Source organism: Dromiciops gliroides, chromosome 4 (genome assembly GCF_019393635.1).
Source record: "Dromiciops gliroides isolate mDroGli1 chromosome 4, mDroGli1.pri, whole genome shotgun sequence".
NCBI classification, from domain to species: domain Eukaryota; kingdom Metazoa; phylum Chordata; class Mammalia; order Microbiotheria; family Microbiotheriidae; genus Dromiciops; species Dromiciops gliroides.
The window spans coordinates 155,966,964-155,985,981 of record NC_057864.1 but is presented as its reverse complement, the minus strand read 5'-3'; positions in this window follow the sequence as shown (position 1 = coordinate 155,985,981).

Sequence of the window (19,018 nt, the reverse complement as noted above, 5' to 3'; positions counted from 1 at the left end):
TTTATTTTATATTTCTTTATTTTTGTCTTTCTGATTTTTAAAAAATGCACATTTAGTTTATTAATATTGTATTTTTGTTAATGTATGTTTGTTGGGGATATGATTTCTCCACTGAGATTTGCTTTAACTATATCCCCAAAATGTTCATTAGTCCCTTCTTATTGTTTGATTTTATTTAGTAATTGAAATCTTTCCCTTTTTCCTACTTCTCAGTCAAGTGCAATCACCTTTCCTATTATTCCACTCAATTTATTTTATTATTAGTTTAAAAATTTCCTTTTCTGGACCTTTTTTTGTTAAAAAGATGTTTTCTTTTCTTTTCTTTATTATTTATCTTCCTTTTCTGTCCTAGACTTTTATTATTTTATTAATGACCCATATGCTTATTTAGTTCTTCTTTCTTCTCTATTCTTCATGAAATTAACATTTTTGAGTTACTTATTTGGGTTCCCTCCTCTAAACAATTTCTGTTATTACCATATAAATCTTGTTTCCTTTGTCTCCCTTTTCTCTGTTGTGTTTTACTCTTTGTGAACCCTGAAATGACAATGAGGAACAAGCAATATTCAACTCCCCACATCCCCTTCCACCTTGTTGAGTGGTAAAGCTGAGGGAAGGTGCAGTCTCTTCTATAAAGTGTGTCCAGGGAGGTTGTGTCATTAGTGCAGAATAAGCTTTCAGTAAGAGCTAGTATATGGAAGGAGTGGCAGAGGAAAAGAGTTAGGATAAAGAGAAATTTGTTGCCTGTAGAGCAGGGCACAGTGGAAGGGCTAGGTGGTATTTGGTTGAAACTTGAGTGTGAGAGGGTTGAGAAAGATGGGAATAAAAAAAAATCATTTGGCAGGGGTGGGAAATGGGATTTGCATGATGAGTAGAGGGGTTTATAATCACTGTCATGTGAAGGGTATGATAGCTGTGAGAATGTGCATCATTGAGTGGAGTGTTCCACTCTTCTTGGATATTGGGGCTAGAGGCAAGTACAGTATGAGACAAGAGTGACACTTGGTAATTCTGCCTCCCATGATTCACAGAGTCAGATGATGAGATGAGAGGCACTGCTTTACTACTTCTTTTCCCTCCAAAGGGAGGAAATTAGTCAGGAAAAGGGCAAAGCAAGAATTGGGAGGAAATGAACAGCAGGAGCAAGATGCACCATTCCCACCAACTTTCCTCTTCCTTTTTGCACAGAGGAAAGTCACATCAGGTGAGAGAAGGCCTGAGGGTCAAGGCAAGATTGCTCCTCTCTACAGGAGGTTTCCTATATCCCTATTCTAAGACTGGTAAAATTGCCTTTGTTTTACATAGATAAAAGTCATTGCTTTGGCATGTTTCTGAGAATAAACCACAAAATATTGAAATAGTTTAGAAAGAAATTTACTAGCTTGTTTGTTACAGGAAAGCAAGCTGGAGAGGAGGTGAGGCTTCTTCTCAAGCAGGCTCTAGAAGTTTTATGTTATATAGGATTTAGACATGGTGCCACTCAGAAACTACCATGTAACCGAGAACACAAGGGATCCCAAACTATAGGATGGAGTGGCCCCATCACAAGGTCCTAGATGTGGTAACTAAAAAACAAGAATTTCTTTATGTGGATCCAGGCCCTGGGGAACCAAAATACCTTGTAGTTATTGACAGGATTCTGAGAGAATTATTTGGGTCAAGTAATATTCTGGTATGAACAACTTTTAATCAATAAGGTTCGATTTAAACAGTATAATATTTTTTACTGAACAGTATAATAAATCATTTTCCTAAAGGCAGATGGAAGACACCTGAGCTCCCTTTGCTCACTCTGATCTGTGAACATGCTATACTCAGCAAGAGAAAGAAGACCTAGATCCCTGTCAGAGGAACTTTTGGCTCCTCTTCAAAACAATTATACAAAGTCCCATAAAGAATGCAATGCTAACAAATAACAGGAAGCTTTGCTAAGGAGGAGATGTGATTTGGACATTAATAATACATATGAATTCAGCAACAGATTAGGGAAAGGGAATGTATTATTTGCCAAAAGGAAAGTGGAAACAACAATGGTATATTGGGCCGTTTTTGTCTCAATTCTGACCTAGCCCTGATTTGTTGAATAGGTATTGCTGAAGACAAATGAAGACCTGAAAAAGTTCTTAATTTAGAAAAGCCAAAGTCACTGCATCATGTGCCATCGTCAATCATCTTGACTTTTATCTTGCCACTGAACTTGGATGGCTCTGGAGGACAGAATGAGGCTGATGATTTTCTGCAGCTCTGCCTCACTTAAATCCAATTCACATGTAAGTCAGTAGATCATCCCTGTGATGTCATTGATAATATTTGAGAATGGAGGACAAATAACAACAACAACTGTGTAAACAAAAGCACCAAGGCAGGAAAGCACAGTGTATATCTGAGGACCATGGACATTTTGGATCCAGCATGAAGCTTGGATAGTTAAAAGAATAGCTAATGAAGGAAAATAATTAATGTTGATGAAGTAGCCTGGTTTTATAAGGCCAGAGAATTTCTTTCAGGAATCCATCTTACTCTGGTGAAGACTCTTCCACAGATCCAATATCAGAGATTCAAGAGGGGAAAAGAGGTAAAAATTTCCATAGGCATGGAACATTTCCAGTACCCACAAAGCTGTCTCTTTGGAATCAGTTCTGTCACTAAATCACTTGTGAAATTCAATCCATTTAAGGCCAGAAAACAGTTCACCTTATCACTACGAAGGCAGGTCTTGTTGAGAAGTGCTCCAACATCCTACCAGTGATATTGCTTCTTGAGCCACATCAGTGCCTGTGAGGTCCTAGAGGGCTCATATGCACAAATTAAACAAATTCAAAAGTATCAGTTTATAATGGAAAATAATATGTAGAAGTAAATAAACTCTGTTCCATGAGAAGTCCAGGAAAACAAAGATAACTTCTCTCTAAGAATATCTGAGAAGGCCTCAGTGGAGAAATAAAATTTAAGCTGTTTTTTTGTTGTTGTTGTTTTTTTTGTTTTTGTTTTTTGCAAGGGGCAATGGAGGTTAAGTGACTTGCCCAGGGTCACACAGCTAGTAAGTGTCAAGTGTCTGAAGCTGTATTTGAATTCAGGTCCTCCTGAATCCAGGGCCAGTCCTTTATCCACTCTGCCACCTAGCTGCCCCTAAGCAAAACACAACAAAATTCGGACAAAATTGAAATGGCAATTGAGAGAAAGGGACTTCCAACTTAGGAAATGGTATGAATGAAAACACTGCAGAAAAGAGCTTCATTTGTCAGATTCAACCTAGTATGTGGTAGGGAAAAGTAGCACAAAAAGCTGGGATATTTGCAACAAGATTATACAGTTTTCCTCATTGAAATTTTCCAATTACTGTAAAATCATAGATTTTGCAAAAAAAAAAATCTGTTTAAAATAGGAGTCTTTGATTAGGGAGAAGAGTCTGAAGTTAGGGAGACAAGTGAGGAGCCTGTTGATAACCCAGGTAGGAGATGAGGACCTGGATTCCGGTGATATCAAGGAGAGAGGAAAGGAGACAACAACCTCATAATGACTATTTCACAATGCTACTTTCTGTGTCTGCTTACTTCATCACTCAGCCAGTCAATTTAAAAAAGAATCAATTTGTCAGTCTACATCAGTGTATTTTAGGTTGAATATATACAGAGTCTTCATTCAAAATACTGGGCAGAACAAAAAATATAACATGCCAAAGGATCTAAAAATTTAGTTAAAATCATAATATTCACGTATCAAATAGGATAATATATGTCCCAAAGAGTATATTAAAAAGTGGGAAAAAGAATACACCCTTGATTAGAAATTTGAAATAATTGAGTGGGTTGGGTCAATTGGAAATTTCTTGGTCAAGGAGAAGGGTTTATTTGCAATATTTTAGAGAGCAAGGATTTTAGTTGCTAGATACTGGAAACAGGAATTTGAAAACCAGGGAAGTGGTGTGGAGATGTGTGGCCTGTGCTTAAATGTTGGGTGCTTGCTCATATTTAGTGTTCCATTGGGAAGATTCCATTTGGTCTATGAGGGCAGTGGGCTCAGTCCCTCACCTAGTTCCTAATCTGAGAGCAGTGGGTTTACATTGATGCCCAGGTCTCATTGGCTGAAGGCCAGACTTTCACGAGGAAGTTCTTCCAGGAAGTTCTTCATATGAACATGCATCTGGGTGGTACAGTGGATAGAGTACTAGGCCTGGAGTCATAAAGATTTGAGGTCAAATCTAGCTTTGGAACTTACCTGCTATGTAACCAATTCATTTAACATCTGCCTAAGCTTGCTCAACTGTAAAATGGGGATAATTAAATTGGGAGGTAGGGAAAAAACAGTCTGAGGGGAAAGCTTTTGGGACTGTGAATTTTCTTTTTGAGCTTTATTTTCTAGTTTGTTTTGTCCTCAAGCCAATGTCTCATCACTTCAGGATAATGCCAGAAGCTCAGTAGGAAGGAGGCCTGTGACCGATGGCCAGTTGAACATCTGTCCCCGGAAAAAAAGGTTACGAGTTTAATCTTGGAAAAGTTAAGGTAGAACCCTCTTGACTCAGATTCCTATACAAGAAGTCTTCCACTTGGTTAATTCTGAGCCTGGCTGTGGTATCCTGTCATGCACTTGGTTTCTTATACTAGTCTTACCTAAAATCAATTGAAATTAGGGATGCTTTAGCCATTCTATTCCACTAGGCTTTGTCCTGCAGGCTGTGATAGTTGTCCTATCCTGTTTATTTCTCTCATAGCAAAATTTCTCTAACCAGGGCAAATCCTTCTTCCTATAATTGTTGTTGCATTAACCTAGCATGCCCTGTTGTTTTCGCTCTGAGATTTCATACCATGAATAAATAAGCAAATAAGTATTTGGCCTTATACTCTACCTGTTTATTTTTATTTTAATTTATTAATTAAAATATTTTTAATTTATGGAATAAAACAATTTTTATAAAAGCACAATGTAAAGCATGATTGGACATGACTGCAAATCCACTATGCACAGCGTCCTATTCCCTTTGGATATACAACAAATTTATCATGTAAATTTCTTTTTTTTCTTCCTTTCCCCCACAATTCCCTGCCCCAGAGATAGATTCCATTAGACACAAATAGGGGTGTGTGTGTGTGTATCTATCTATCATTATCTATGTATCTATGTATCTATCTGTCCATTCATATACATTCACATACATAATACATATGTGCATATATTTTTATATTTTCATAAATGCATACATAAAATAAAGGAGGAATCTCTTTCCTTTAAGAATTTGGGTGCAGATTTACCAAGCTGAAAAATTCAAATTCAGAAGCAGAAGATTTTATTCTATAAGTCAGATTCTTTTATAGTCTCCCTGTATTCTGTTGTTGGTATTGTTTAAATCAAGCATCTGGTTTAGATAAGGATAAGAACAGCAAGAGTATCTGCTAGAATAAACTGCTCTGAGAATCTGTCTATTCCAGAATGCCTAGAAGGGGAGATTTGTACAAGACCAGATGACAGAAGTAGGAGATGTTGTCAGAAAGCAGAAAGCTTTCTGAGACATCTGAGCCTTAAGAAAGGATGGAGAGAAAAAAAAGAAAGGATGGAGAGATGAAATGGACAGCTGGAGTGGCTTACCCTTCCCTTCTACTTCTAAATGTTCTATTATTATTTTTTTATAATGCCTGCTTTCCCAAAAGGACTGCCTCCAACAGCTCCAATCAAATGTCTTTTTCTCTTTCCGTCATACTATTCCTATCATGGCGAATCTCATAGTTAAAATCCCTTCATGACGTGTTTAATACCTTCATGTCTTGTTATAAACTCTGGTGAATCTGATCCCACCCCCACCCCTTTAATAGATCTGTTTTTAAAGCTGGTTCTCCTTTTAGCCTTGGGGATGTTGTCTTCCCTCTTTTTCAGAAACTACTTACTTTCCTTGCCTGTACCTTGCTCCTTTTTTGGGGGTGGTGGTGTACAATTACATGTCCTTCCTCATATTGGAACCATGTTACTGATACTGTTATGGTCCAGTAGCTCATTGAACTCCTCAGTGGCTTCCTTGGTGAGTAATATAATCTGTATTGACCAAGAGGGGGAATGTTGAATGCAGCTATTGACCTTGTTTGATACTAGAGCTACAAATTGCCTGAAGTTGATTGAAACCAGTTAAGGGTTGGATATTGAAACCAGCTTTCTCTGTGGATTTTTGGTTGTTATACAAAACAACTTACATAACAGCTTCTCAAGGTTGTGCCTTCCATGAAATTTCCTCTTGAAATGTATTTAACTCTTTCCCTCCTCTGCCCATTTTGGGCACTCAGGACATTGGTGCTGCATGCTGACACTGCATTACAATTCCCTTGCTCGGTTAAAAGGACCCTAGTTTTTGGTGTTTTTGCAGTCTTTTTTATTTCACATTGACAGTGTTTTTGTTATAGAATTGGTATCCCTAGATTATTTTGGGGGAAAATGTATCCTGAAGTCCCCTTTGTTTCAATTTACCTATTCTTTTGCTTTGAAATGATGATTGCCTCAGGCAAGCAGTCTGACGACTTTAAGAAATTGTTTGTTGGTTTGTTTGATTTTTAATTTAGAAAAACAGTTATTGAGCCAGACTAAGGAGTGAGACTGACAGATAGCCTAAAGGGGGATAGTTAGAAATGCTATGGATACCCTCATAAAGTTAAAGCCAAGAATTACTTGGCATGATTGCATACAAACCATATCTAAGGTGTTTGAGAGAGGTAGATGAAGAAATACCTATTTTGTTTCTAATACTGTGTTTTACTGAGTCTGTGTGGAGAAATGAGAGCAGACACTGAAATAGACATGCACTGTAGGTCCTAAAATTGCAGAGTAAAATAATCTATGGAGACTCTTAATGCAGGTAGGTGGCACAGTGGATAGAATACGAGGTCTGAACTCAGGAATACTCATCTTCCTGAGTTCAAATCTGGCCTCAGATACTTACTAGCCTGTATGAACCTTGGGTAAGTCACTTAACCCTGTTTACCTCAGTTTCCTCACCTGTAAAATGAGCTGGAGAAGGAAATGGCAAACTACTCCAGTATCTTTGCCAAGAAAACCTCAAATGGAGTAAAAAAGTGTTGGATATACCTTAAATGAATGAATGACAACAATGTCTATTCCAGGTCTTGGTATGTGTCACTCATGCAGGTGATGTTATCAGATCCATAAAGGCAGAGAAATCATAGCCAATAATGCCTAAGGTGAGATATGGTATACTTGGTATACTGAGTTTGTAGTGTCAAAATAATATACAGACCTCAGTCTCAGCAGGCTTTCTGGAGGAAGGGCCACAGGAGCAAAGTAGAACAATAGCATTGCCAGTGCTGAGCTATAGTAATAGCGCAAAAAAGAAGGAGGTAAGTGATGGAGCAATGCACAATCTCATTCTCCTTAGAGTGAATGGAGAACGCTAAAACCTGACAGTAGACTACTCCTATCAGCTAATTGTTAAAACAACAGATCTCCCTTTAAAAAAAAATAATTGTGGATTAGACAGTCATATTGATGTTGCATGTACTAACAGAGAATGCAGCACTAGTCATGAAAAAATTGTAGGGGTTAGGGGTCCTTAAGAATTCCTCTTTAAAGAATTTTACCCTCTTGCACACAGAAGCAGTTAGAATAAGATGGTAGTTTATTTAGAGAAAGGGGAAGGAAGGAAAACCATGAAAGTCCTTGGACTTCTCATGGGGAGAAAGGCATGACACAGAGAGTGGCTCTGAGAAACCAATCTCCTCGAGCAGGACACAGGCAGGTACTTTTATAGAGGACTGATGGGTTGACCATCTGACTGTGGAAAGTTCCTTTTGTGAGCGAGGACCATCCCCCACTGGTGGTGGCTTGGGAATTGGGTGAGGGGTGGCTGCCAGATCTCTCAAACCATCTCTCTCCTCAGGACACAAAGGAAGCAGCCACACCTATCTTATCACCCCAGGGTTGAGGGAGACTAGAATGAAGGGTTGTGGTGGTGAGGCTAGCTCAGTCTGATCTGGTTTCACTTATCTCTCTAGGCATGTCTGTCCTCTGGTTTAGTTTCTCAAGAAGAAGGTTCTTTGATGTGCCCCAGAGAACTTCTGGGGTGCCCTGGGCCCATAACAGGCTAAAACTCAGGAACGTTCTCATTGCATGAGTGAGATAGTGATATATTTGAGATGGCAACCCATAGAATCTAGTGCACCTATTCTGACCATTCAAGGAAAGATCTAGAAGCATTTCCACTGTCTTTGATGGAAGACCTCAAAAACCATCTCAATGAAATGCGAGTTCATGACATCAGAACAGAATCCAGCAGGCTTATGCATCATCATAGTGCTGGTACCTAAGAAAATGGAAAGATAAGAATGTATAGTTATCCCTTTCACATTATATGGGTTAGGGATGTGGCACTCCCACAATCTGGAAAATCTGCATAAGATTTTTTTGGGTTCTCACTTCATAGCACAGAAGAAGTCTGAATTATTATGGTATTAAAATAGAAAATATGTGGATATTTTACAATACTATACATATATTTTATGCATTTATGAGTTTCTAAATTTTTTCCATGTTGTCTATGGGCTTTCATGGGTCATCTCTGGCTTCCAGAAAACTCACAAAAAATTTCCCATTTAATTTTTTTTATGTTGACTTTTGATATGGTGAAACTACAATGGGGAAAGTCACAATGGATAAGAGATACCTTTATGTTAAGAACCAAACTCTGACCAAAAGGACTAAAATGGAATAGTTCATCTGTCCAGAGATCCTCAAGTCAGCTTATCAATTAAAAGCTAATGCATACAAAATTGTTGAGAGATTGGACAACTTTCCTTGTTTACAAAATAGCCCCAGAGAATGAAGAGGCCTCTATAAAGACTATTTGCTGCAACTGCTTATTGCCCATAGGAGAGTTAGTTGGACTTTCTAATGATCAGGTGGAGAGGACTGATAGACACTCAACTAGGCAAAGGCTGAGGAAAAGGGAACTATCCACCAGCTGTTGAAAGACTTTCTGATCAGATATGATCAGTGAAAATGAGGCCTCCAGTGAAGGAAATTAAATAATTACATGGCAGAAGAACTGAGCCCAGAAACACTTTCTTTCCTACCCAAAACTACAATAGAGACTACTAGGTACAGATTAAATGCACAGAACTCAAATATGACTACCATGGCCATCATGTTAATCAATATTTTTTTTAGGATTTTGTGTTCTATGTGGAGACTTTGAATCATTCATTTTGTTAGCTATCCCTACTGGCTTTGTGTCTTTTGAAAATTTGGCAAGTATGCCTTCTATACCTTTCTCCAAGTCACTTGGAGATAAAAATATTCTGTAGTACAGATTCTTTAAACCACTTGACTGGACACCACTTTCAAAATTATATTAAATCAGAACTGAATACCCTCACTTTGAACCGTTGTCAATGTTTTGGTTACATTGTGACAGTGTAGAGAAAATAGTTGGTCTGGATACTCAGAAACTCCTATTCGAGTACCATTTATAACTCCTAGAACATATAAGGAAATTCAGAATGTAGAGGTCTAGAATCGGTATGAATGCAATCCAGTGGGTGACTACAGCTGGAATCAGATTATGATATCTTCAGAGAATCCTAGAATGTGAGCTAGAAGGGACTTAATTAGAACCAAATGGTTTTAATAATTGCTTTTTCATAATATAGTTTCAAGTGTGCAATTATGATGCCCTCTTCATTCTGGCTTCTTTTCATGTTTTTCCCCTTGATATCCTAGATTTTCTGTTCCTAAAAATGAATTTTCTTGTTACTATATTTAGCTTTGTAAAGTACCTTTTAGGAGTATAATTGGTATAGCATTAACTGTGTGGATTAGTTTTTATAGTATTGTCATTTTAATTCTTTAACATGGCCCAACCATTGATACTGGACATTCGTCTAGTTGTTTTACTTATGTTTTATATCTTTAAGGAGTATTTTGTAATTTAACTTAGGCAAATATTTGATCAATTGACTAACAAATGTTTTATGCATTTTGTAGTTATTTTCAATTGAATTTCCCTTTCTATTATTACCACTTGGATCAACATTATTATGATCACCACCACCACCATCATCATCATTACTACCATCACTATTATAAATGTTGATTTTTGTGGAGAGTTTGGCAGAATGAAATTTTGCTAAAGCTTTTAATTGTTTCTATTAGTTTCTTCACTGATTGACTAGAATTTTCTAAGTAAAGGATCATATCAACAGCAATTAAACATAATTTTTCTCCTCCTTGCTCATCTTTATAATTTCTTTTTCTTATATTCCAGACAACTCTTCACTTCTTGGAAGCTGCACTCCTTGGATTTGACTCCACCATTGGATTTGCCCTGCCACCTCTACCCCTACCCCCCAGGAAAAGCTCATCACCAGAATATTCATCACCATGGAGATAGTATCAGTTTTTGTATTCACACTTCATCAGTACCCTCAATTGCTTCTGACCCTCTTATTGGAGACTTGGAACAAAGATCTCTTCCCAAATCACTCATTTAGAAAGGTCTCAGAAATTTGGACACCTCTTCAGTTCCCACCAGGTTCACTGCCTGGATTCACCTCTAAAATCATCATGCTCTATTCCCTCCCTCAATTTCTTGTCAGTTCCCTAATTTTGGAGACTTACTGAATTTATTGATTTTTTTGTTTAGTGATATAATATTTTCCCTTTCTCCCTCCATTTTTAGTTCAAAAATCTTCATGCTTTTTCTCCTTTCAAACACTTTTTCACGATTCTTTCTTTTTTCTGTGTCTAATTTTTTGGGGCAATGTGGGTTAAGTGACTTGCCCAGGGTCACACAGCTAGTAAGTGTGAAGTGTCTGAGGTCAGATTTGAATTTAAGTCCTCCTGACTCCAGGGCTGGTGTTTTATCCACAGTGTCACCTAGCTGCCCCTATCTGTGTCTTTTTCTAAGAAAGGATTGCTAAACCTTGTTATCTTCATTGATCTTCCTTTTTTAATCTATTCTGTACTTTAGTTCTTTGATTATTGCAGTTATTCTTATTTATTTCTTATTTATTCTATTTTGTACCTTATTTGTTCTTCCTCTTCTAGCAAATTTTTATATTGATTTTTTTGTGGATCTTGTCCCACCTACCCTTTGTTTTCTGTTTTTCCTAACTCTTAGAATGATCAATTTATGAAGGAAATGTGTAGAGAAGCATTGCCACATGATAGAAATTATCCTGGAGATATTTTAGAGGCCTTCTCAATGAGATCAGGGGTAAAAAGGGATGTCCATTATCACCTATATTATTTAATATTGTACTAGAAATGTTAGCTTTAGAAATCAGAGAAGAAAAAGGAATTAAAGGAATTAGAATAGACAAGGAGGAAACAAAACTATCACTCTTTGCAGATGATATGATGGTATACTTAGAGAATCTGAGAGAATCAACTCAAACATTACTTGAAACAATTAACAACTTTAGCAAAGTAGCAGGATAGAAAATAAATCCACATAAATCATCAGAATTTCTATACATGACCAACAAAGTCCAGCAGCAAGCAATAGAAAGAGAAATTCTATGTAAAGTAACGGTAGATAATATAAAATACTTGGGAGTCTGCTTGCCAAGACAAACCCAGGAACTCTATGAACACAACTACCAAACACTTTTCACACAAATCAAATCAGATCTAAAAAATTGGAAAGCTATCAATTGCTCATGGATAGGCCGAGCTAATATAATAAAAATGACAATTCTACCTAAATTAATTTACTTATTTAGTGCCATACCAATCAGACTGCCTCAAAATTATTTTATAGATCTAGAAAAAATAATAACAAAATTCATCCGGAAAACAAAAAAATCAGGATTATCAAGGGAAATAATTGTAACATGTACTCTCTGCAGAGGCTCTCCCTTTGCAAGACTAATGTCAAACGTTGGTTCATGAGGATAAAAAATCGCCCCTCTGAACAAAACTTTCCTCTCTTCCTTTTCTGTATTGTTGTTCACATATTATTAGTTAGCAATAGTTATTATATTCTTTTTTACTGTTCCGTCAAGGAAACATTTTGTTTCTTGAGGAGCCAAAGGAGGGAATGTAATGGAATTTATTAATTTGATCATTAACAATGCTATGCTAAGGTTTAGTAAAAATGCAGCAATTCAAACAGTTAAAGAAGAGAATCTAGTTTTCCAGACCAGAATCCAGACCAGAGTCCAGAAGGACCACCCTTTCGGGGAGGAGACCGATGGCAGCCATGCACAGGGTATGCACATCAGCCTGGGCTGCTAAGCACTCCAGTTCTGGGGTTCGAGCTTAAAAGGCAAGGAGAGAATGGAAGTGGGCTCTCTTTCCTGCTCTGCTGGTCCCGTGGCTGCACTGCACAGACAGATGCTGACTGGAGTTCAACTCGGCCCGGCTTGTGGTTAGCAGCACGCGCCTGACGCGGCTCTCTCCCTCCCAAAGGTGGCCTTGGGCTTTTGGTGAGTTTTATACGGAATATAGACTAAGCTTAGATTTAAGACTATTTGTTTTGTATTTCTACTTTCCTATCCCTCTAATAAACATCACCTGGAAACTACCACACAATAAAAGCTCTATCTATAGACCAGAGGTTTCTTCCATTTACTAGTCTGGGAGATAAATTAAGGGAAAGGTTAAAGAAGGGAGATTTATGATCTAATATCCAATTTTAAATCTCACATAATGAAAAATATGCACAGGACACTGGGTTAGCTGTACCAAATCTGGAGCTTTACTATAAAGTGGCAATCAACAAAACTATCTGGTACTGGCTAAGAAATGGAGTGGAGGATCAATGCAATAGGCTAGGCACAGGAGAAACAGTAGTAAATGACATTAGTAATGTACTGTTTGATAAACCCCAAAACTCCAGCTTCTGGGATAGGAATTCAGTAATTGACAAAAACTGCTGGGAAAGCTAGAAGATAGTATGGCAGAAATTAGGCATAGACTAACATCTTACACCTTATACTAAAATAAGGTCAGAATGGGTACATGATTTAGACATAAGAGGTGATACCATAGGTAAATTAGGAGAGGAAGGATAGTCTACCTTTCAGATCTTTGGAAAGGAGAACAGTTTATGAACAAAAAAGACATAGAGAATATTACAAAATGCAAAATGGATGATTTTGATTACATTAAATTAAAAAGTTTTTGTAAAAACAGAAGCAATGCATCCAAAATTAGAAGGGAGGCAGAAAACTGGGAAATAATTTTTATGTCCAGTACTTCTGATAAAGGCCTCATTTCTAAAATATATCAGGAACTAAATCAAATTTATAAGAATCCAAATCATTCCCTAATTGAGAAGTTGTTAAAGGATATGAACAAGCAGTTTTTCTGATGAAGAAATCAAAGCTATCTATTCCCATATGAAAAAATGCTCTAAATCACTATTGATTAGAGAGATGTAAATTAAAACAACTCTGAGGTGCCACCTGACATCTATCAGATTGGCTAATATGAGAGAAAAGGAAAATAATAAATGTTGGAGAAGCTGTGGAGAAACTGGAACACTAATGCATTGTTGGTGGAGCTGTGAATTGATCCAACCATTTTGGAGAGCAATCTGGAATTATGCCCAAAGGGCTATAAAGGTGTGCATACCATTTGACCCAGCAATGCCACTTTTGGGTCTTTTTCCCAAAGAGATCATAAAAAAGGGAAAAAGGACCCACATGTAGAACAATATTTATAGCTGTTCTTTTTGTGGTGGCAAGGAATTGGAAACTGAGGGGCTGTCCATCAGTTGGGGAATGGCTGACCAAATTGTGGTATATGAATGTAATGGAATTCTACTGTGCTGTAAGAAACAATAAGCAGGAGGAGTTCAGAGAAAACTGGAAGGACTTGCATGAACTGATGATGAGTGAGATGAGCAGAACCAGGAGAACATTGTACACAGTATCATCAACATTATGTGTTGATCAACTGTGATAGACTAGATTCTTCTCAGCAATACAATGGTACAAGAGAGTCCCAAAGGACTCATGATGGAAAAGGCTCTCCAAATCCAGAAAAAAACAACTGTGGAATATAAATGCAGATTGAACCATACTATTTCTTTTACTTTTGTTGCTGTTTTTCTTCTTTGAGGTTATTACTTTTTGCTCTGATTCTTCTCTTTTAACATGACTAATGCAGAAATATGTTTAATGTTATTGTACATATATAACCTATATCAGATTACTTGCTGTCTTGGGGAGGGTGACAGGGAGGGGAGGGAGCGGACAAATTTGAAACTAATAACCTTCTAAAAACAAATGTTGAAAACTATCTCTAAATTTAACTGGAAAATAATAAAATACTTTCTTAATTTAAAAAATTGTACTATGTGCCAAGCATCAAATATTCTACTAAGGGGGGCAGCTAGTTGGCCCAGTGGATAAAGCACCCACCCTGGATTCAGGAGGACCTGAGTTCAAAGCCAGCTTCAGACACTTGACACTAGCAGTGGGACTGTGGGCAAGTTACTTAACCCTCACTGCCCTGCAAAAACAAAAACAAAAACAAAATTCTGCTAAGGACTAGGGATACAAAAAAAGGCAAAAATACTTTCTGTCCTTAAACTGTTCATATTCTAATGAATACACTCTTATCTATATATCTTTAGATGTATATGAGTGTGTGTGTGTGTCTGTGTGTGTGAAGGCTGGATAGTGGCAGTAGGGGAAGAAACTCAAGGCTAAAAAAACTAATTAGAAGATTATTGCAGTATTCCAGGTGAAAAAATAATCAGGGTTTGAATTCTTCTGCTCTGGTGGAATGTTAAAAAGGTTTGGGAAACATAGTTTCTGAGTAATTTAATCATTTTATTAATAAATCCAGCATGTTATTTAAAAAGGATGGTCATTTGGCCGTCTCTCTTAGACTAAAGGCAATCATGCCTGCAGGCTTACAGTTTATTTAAGCTTCCAATAGTGGGTGATGTCACCCCATTGTCATTTTAGCCCTGCAAAGAGAAAATAACTCTGTACCAGAACACTCCCAGCAATATCAGACCACTCATTTTTGTACTATAAATACAAAAGGATCTTTCTCCACCTAAGTTTAAGTAGAACACAGTGGACTTCCTCATCTTAGATTAAATTTATTGCAAGATTGAGTGGACTCTGACCAAGATCTGGGGGAGTGAATTCAGTCTCACTATAAGTAATGTCCTTTAGACCAAAGGAGAAGGGAAGAGCTCTGAACATCCCCCTAATTTATTAGTTATTAATAATTTCTCACACTCAAAATCCTTGTTCTCTTTGGATCCTACTTTCCTTTGTTGTTCTGGTGACAACTCTGCTACAATTTCCAGTATGAACAGCCTGAGCAGCAATGAGGTAAGCCCAGGGTCCCTGGAAAGATCCTAGAGGCATTTGCTGCATCAGACTGTCTTTCAGTCAGTCCTTTGGCCACCAGTCCAGTAGTGGCAAAAATTTCATCCTCCCTGGACATGTAATTTAGGTTGGCTTTGCTGTCTCAATAAGAAACTCTGGTCCCTTGTTGTGAGGTGGAATAGAAAAAGCAAAGCCTGAATTCTTTCTTTTTTTTTTTTTTAGTGAGGCAATTGGGGTTAAGTGACTTGCCCAGGGTCACACAGCCAGTACGTGTTTAGTGTCTGAGGCTGAATTTGAACTCAGGTACTCCTGACTCCAGGACTGGTACTCTATCCAGTATGCCACCTAGCTGCCCCCTGGCCTGAATTTTTTTTTTAATTTTTAATTTTTTACACTATTGCTGTTATTTTGTATACAGTGCATTTCACTCTGCTTCAGTTCATGTAGGTCTTTCCAGGTTTTTCTAATAGTAAGTATCCTGTTCATCATAACCTAAATAATGTACCTTAAACTTGACAAAGAATTTTCTTCATATTAGCCCAGCAAAGTCATCATAACTATTTCCCTCCATCCTATTCCCTTCCCATGATATTTACTCTATTTTCTATCTTCTTTTAAACAATTCCTCCTCAAAAGTATTTTACTTCTGACTGTCCCCTCCCCTACTCTGCACTCCCTTTTTTTTTCCACCCTTCCTTCCTTATCTTCTTCCCCTCATACTTTCCTATAAGGTTAAATAGATTACTCCTCCCAACTGGGTGTGAATGTTATTCCCTCCATGAGCCCACTCTGATGAGTTTAAGGTCTTTGAGCTAATTCTATGTTCCAAATTTTCTTCCTCCCTCTCTCCTCCACCCTCCCTATGAAATCAAGCAATTCAATATTTCATACTTGTGCCGTTATGCAGAACATCTTCACCTTCCTTGAAAGTATTTTGGTTTTTACTACTCTCTCCCAGAATCTGCCCTTCCCTCCTTCCCCTCTTCCCCCACCCCTTTATCTCCCTCCCCTCCCTCAGGGCAAAATATATTACTATACCCACTTGAGTATGTATGTTAGTCCTTCTTTGAGTCAATTCTGATGATATTAAGGTTCACTCACTCCCCAATTCCTTGCCCCTCTTCCCCTCCCCTCCATAAGCTTTTTTCTTGTTTCCTTCATGTGAACAATCTCTCCCCAGACCATCTCTCCCCTTCCCCCTCCCCCAGTCTATTTCTCCTACACCTCAACCCTATTTTAAGGATGTCATTATGGGTTAGTTAGGTGGCACAGTGGACAATGCACCAGCCCTGGACCCAGGAGACCCCAAGCCCAAATCCGGCCCCAAACATAAGACACCCCACAAAGAACAAAATGTAACATCCCTTCATATTCAGTTCAGACCTGTGTCCTCTGTATTATCTTCCCATATAGGAATGTTAACAGTTTGATCCTTTAATATCCCTCATGAAGTCTTTTTCCTATTTATCTTTTTATGTTTCTCCAGGGTCTTGTATTTGAAAGTCAAATTTTCTATTCAGTTCAGGTCTTTTCATAACAAATGTCTGAAAGTCTTCTTTCTCCTTGAAGTTCCATGTTTGCCTCTGAAAGATGATGCTTAGTTTTGCTGGGTGTGTGATTTTTGGCTTTAGTCCCAGTTCCTTTGCCCTCTGGAATATCATATTCCATGCCCTACGGTCCTTTAATGTAGAAGCTGCTAGATCTTGCTTTATCCTTATTGGAGCTCCACAGTATTTAAATTCCTTTTTTCTAGCTGCTTGCAATATTTTCTCCTTGACCTGGGAGTTCTGGAATTTGGCTATAATATTCCTGGAGGTTTTCCTTTTGGGATCTCTTTCAGGAGGTGATCAGTGGATTCTTTCAATTTCTATTTTAGCTTCTGCTTCTAGAATATCAGGGAAATTTTCCGTCACAATCTCTTGGAGGATGGTGTCTAAACTCTTGTTTTGGTCATGGTTTTCAGGTAGTCCAATGATTTTCAAATTATCTCTCCTAGATTTATTTTCTAGGTCAGCTGTTTTTCCAAGGAGATATTTCACATTGCCCTCTATTTTTTCATTCAATTGGATTTGCTTTACTGTGTCTTGGTTTCTCAAAAGGTCACTAGCTTCCATTTGTTCAATCCTAATTCTTAGGCAATTATTTTCAGCAGACAGTTTTTTAATCTCCTTTTCCATTTGGCTTTTCAAACTGTTGAGTTTTTTCTCATGACTCTCCTGCATTGCTCTCATTTCTCTTTCCATTCCTTCCTCTCTTTCTCTACTTCTTCGTTCTATCTCTCCTACTTTCTCTTCAAAGTCCCTTTTGAGAGCTTCCATGGCCTGAGACCAGTTCATTTTTTTCTTGGAAGCTTTGAATGTTGGAGCTTTGACCCTATTATTATCTTCTTCTTCTGAGGATGTATTGTGGTCTACCTTTCCCCCAAAGAAGTTTTCGATGGTCTTCTGCTTTCTCTGCCTACTCATGCTGGCTTACTGTTTCTTGGCTTTTTACTCCTAAAAGTGTAGCGCTGCTTCCCAGACACACTATTCGTGCTACAGCGTGGCCCAGGGGGTAATTGGGCTTCTTCTCAGCCTGCCTGGCTTGTGAGTAATCACAGCCGCTTTCTCTTTGACCCGGAAACAGAAGTCTGATTGAGCTCGGATTCTCTATGGTCGGAAGCTTGGCATGCTTTTACCCCTCCCCCACTGGGCCACCACCACTCGATTCAGCCCACTGGTTCAGACCCAGGGCGCTTTGCCCCAACTCCAGTAGATACTGCCTCCACTTCACCCCGGCCTACCTCCGAACCCCCTCACCAGTCCATGATTGGAGCCTCAGAAGCTGCTGGTGCAGAAGACTCTGACATGCGCTGGAAGCAGTGTCTCTGGCTGAGTCTGGACCACGCGCTGAGCTGTTCAGCCTGATCAGTAGGTGCTCAGAATTGCCCTCTTTTGCAGAGAAACAGTCTCACTCGGCTCTTATGTGCATTAGGCTGTTCTGGGTTTTGATTTTTACTGCATTATTTGGGCGTGAATGGACGGGTTTATCTGGAGCTTGTGGGAGTCACAGCCTCTCCTCCGCCATCTTGGCCCCGCCCCTCTGGCCTGAATTTTTAACTCTCCAAACTTGGATAAGTCAATTACTATCTTTGGGCCTTAATTTCATTTTATGTAAAACAGTGTTCACAGAATTTTAGAGTTTGAAGAAGTCTCAGTTACAACCTAGTCCAATTCATATCTAACAATGAATAATAATATATTATTCAGAATTGTTATGAGAATCAAATAACATGATAGATTTGAAATTGTCTCCAAACTGCAAAGTGCCATCCAACTATAAGATATTATTATGATTCAGTATTTGGTCTTAAATGTGGACATGTGTATGTATACACATATTTTAACCACTTATCTATTTTATATTTTAAATATATTACACATAGATATGTTCTTGGAAATAAAGGTCTTTTATATGTAAATCTATATACACAGTCTCTCTTTCATATACACACATGCACACACACATCACCTCCTTTCTCTATTTTCAAATAGTTTGCATTCTTGCTGAAAAGGCAAGATAGATCATTCATGCAAAACACTTGATGGCATATTTATGGAGTATTAGAACAAGAAGAAAGGGCATTGGGTTCCCCTCCTCCTATTCCATCTGGATTAGTGTCATTAGCCTTTGGAGCAGATGGCAAGGGAAGGGATAATAAAATTTAGAGCTGATAGTAGTCTTAAAGATCA